At 49.1% G+C, this 3,289-nt stretch overlaps 1 pseudogene; it reads left to right on the top strand.

The window, feature by feature from the left end:
• Positions 1-2,324: 2,324 nt before the first annotated feature.
• On the top strand, positions 2,325-3,047 carry LOC112635870 (annotated as a pseudogene).
• Positions 3,048-3,289: the final 242 nt, after the last annotated feature.

Here is a 3,289-nt window from a genome sequence, read left to right as displayed (position 1 = left end):
CAGGCACCGGCCACTATGCCCAGCTAATTTTTTTTTGTTTTTGTATTTTTAGTAGAGACGGGGTTTCACTGTGTTAGCCAGGATAGTCTCAATCTCCTGACCTCGTGATCCGCCCGCCTCAGCCTCCCAAAGTGCTGGGATTACAGGCGTGAGCCACCACGCCCGGCCTATTGATTTGTCTTGAGTCGAGTGTTTACCCATTATCTAGTCCAATTAGCCACAGCCAAGGCAGACAGTTCACATAGTGTAAATTTAACTATAGGGCTGTACTCAGGGTTAGCCAAACTGTGAGGTTGGAGGGAACAGTCCCCACAAGATTACCCCTACTTCTGACACCAGCTGCAAGTTCAGGGGTTTCCTCAAAACACCCCAGGTTTGACAATTCTCTAGAAAGACTCACAGAAGTCACTGAAAACGGTTATACTCCCAGTTACTGTTTATTATAGAGAAAGGATGGAAATTAAAATCAGCCAAAGGAAGAGACACATAGCGCAGAGTCCAGGAGAGGTTCACGTGTAGTACTTTGGTCATCTTCTGCCTGTGGAGTCATGGACAGTGTTATCTCCTCCTGGTCACGATGTGTGACAATACACACATGCATTACCAACCAAGGAAGTTCACTGGAGCCTGAGTCTGAGGTCTGCAGAGTTTTTACTGGGGCTCGATCACACACTGCTTTTGTGGCTGCCCTTGAGTATACTCCTCTCCCAGAGTCATGTTAGTACCTTTAGCCTCCAGTTCCTCCAGAGGTTAGAACTGAAACAGCATGACCCAGAGCCTAAATCCCATTGTTAGACTGCCCACTAGCCAGAACGCCAAGCAAACAGACACTCCTATCACAAAGGACATTTCTGGGGCCTGGAGGTCACCTCCCCTCTAGCCGAGGGCAAAGGCCAGGCCTCTCTTTGGGTGGTTTTGTGCTAGAGTCTTGCTCTGTCGCCCAGGCTGGAGTGCAGTGGTGTGATCTTGGGTCGCTGCAACCTCTGCCTCCTTGGTTCAAATGATTCTCCTGCCTCAGCCTCCCAAGTAGCTGGGATTACAGGGGTGCACCACCACACCCAGCAAATTTGTTTGTATTTTTAGTAAAGACGGGGTTCTCCATGTTTGCCAAGCTGGTCTCGAACTCCTGACCTCAAGTGATCCACCTGCCTTGGTCTCCCAGAGTGCTGGGATTATAGGCATGAGCCATATTGCACCTGGCCAGGGTTGAGTTAATTCTTCATTATACAGACCCACTTCCATTTTTGAAGAAGGGGAAATGTTCTCAAGAAGAAGGACATTTCAGGTAAATAAACCCCCCATAGGTCTATTCCATTGTATGTTAGATAGGTTAAATAATTCCAGCTTCTGTAATAAATAAACCCTGCGATTCCAGTAGTTTAACATAATAAAAGTGTATTTCTCTTGTTCACAGTCCAATGTGGGTTGCTGGAAGGGTATGGGGAGTGGAAGGAAGAGAGAGGGAAAGAAGTAAGAAGGGAAAGAGAGGGGATGGTGGGGGAGGTAGCATAAGGGAAGGGGTCTTGCTCCATATGATTACTCAAGGACAAAGGCTTTTTCCATCTTGTGGTTCCACCCTTTTCTTTGTCCCTTTCTTTGTCATCTCCATTCAGCAAGAGAAGGGATGGCCAAAGAGTGAGGATTGTGCTTGAGAGGTTTTTATGGACCTAGAAGTGGTGCCCACCACTCTTGCTCACATTCCACGGGCCAGCATAGTCACATGGTCCCACCTAACTGCACTGGAGGCTGGAAGAGGGACTCTGGTTGTAGGCCAGGAAGAAGAAAATAATACAATCACTGGTGAGCACCAACAGTCTTTGCCACATATAAACTGATTATGTGACACCAACATTAGCTAAGTCAGAATTTATTTTTCTTTCTTTGGAATTCCTTCAGCAATTACATACCCTCTATATCATAATTTTGTCATATTAAATTATATATTGCCTTAGATTTATGTCTTCTGCCTCCATTTTTGCATCATAAGCAGGAATCATTCTTCAGCTGCTTTGGTTTTTACCATGATGCAGGCTATAAGGTTGGCACTGTAAGTGCATTTAAAAATCATGCTGAATTATTTCAGTAAAGACTTAGGAAGCTGGAATTTGCAGTCTGGAAACAAGCTTGGTTTAGTTGCTATGGCACAAAGTAATGATTTAAATATATACAAGGATGTTTATAATCACAAAAAAACAGTAGAAAGGGAGTTAAATATCCATTAAATGTATATAGTGGGCAGTGGTTGAGGAGCAGCTGTGCTTGGGTTGTGACTGGCATTGGTCATGTTGGGGTCTAGTGGGCAGAGAACACTCTTGGCCAGGCAGATGGCTTCTCGGTGGCAGAGAATGGGGACCTCTATGCACTGGAGATCTCTCCAGCACCAGGAGCAGCTGGAGGACAGCAAGGAGCTGCAGCCTGTGGCCAGCCAGCCATCAGGATAACTCCACGTGGGCCCTGGGGTCTCTGTGCAGACAGTTCCAAAGGAGGCTGACCCTGAGAGCCATCAACCTCAACTTCTGCGCAGGCCTTTCCTGGAAATGCCTGGAAACCCCAGAGCCAGGGTAGCAGGGCTTCCAGGCTATAGCTCACTCAGCTAAGAGTGCCTTGGGTGCCATGTCCCAGAGAATCCAGGAGTCCTGCCAAAGTGGCACCAAGTGGCTGGTGGCGATCCAAGTGAAGCCCAGGAGGAGGAAGAGAGGGGCACAGAAGGGCAGTGGATCCCCAACTCACAGCCTGAGGCAGAAGAGCACCCGGCTGTCTGGAGACGCCCCTGCCCACGAGCCACAGACCTCTGGGAAAAGGAGCATCATGACCTCTCTGCCCAGATAGGCTCCCATGCCTACCCATTATGGCGGTCGACGTGGGAGGCTGCCTTCTGGAGCCCCTACTCCTCAGCATAGCCCCTCTGCTCTCCCAGCCAGTCTGACAGTGACCTAGAGCCTATGGGGGCAGGAATTCAGCATTTCTAGAAGCTGTCCCAAAAGCTAGATGAAGCCATTATGGCGGAAGAGAGTGGTGCTGACATCCTCTCTCTCATTCATAGCTGAGGAAGTGGCCTGCAGGAAACAAGCCCTGTCTGATCGCCAAGGCTTCATACCCAAGGTGTCTGTGCTTCCCCATGAGCTTCCTGGAGGAAGCCCCCAGGAGTCGTCAGTACCCCTGGGCCACTGCTAACAAGGACCTGACTAACAAGGGGTCCAGAGCCTCCCCTGCTCCGGCCACATCTGGATACATCAGTGACTGCCTGCCACAGCCTTAGAGTGTCTTGGGAAGACCTTGCAGAGGTGGG

The sequence above is a fragment of the Theropithecus gelada genome, chromosome 12 (genome assembly GCF_003255815.1).
Source record: "Theropithecus gelada isolate Dixy chromosome 12, Tgel_1.0, whole genome shotgun sequence".
NCBI lineage: Eukaryota > Metazoa > Chordata > Mammalia > Primates > Cercopithecidae > Theropithecus > Theropithecus gelada.
The sequence above is the reverse complement of the archived record's forward strand: the minus strand, read 5'-3'. Positions and strand labels throughout refer to the sequence as shown.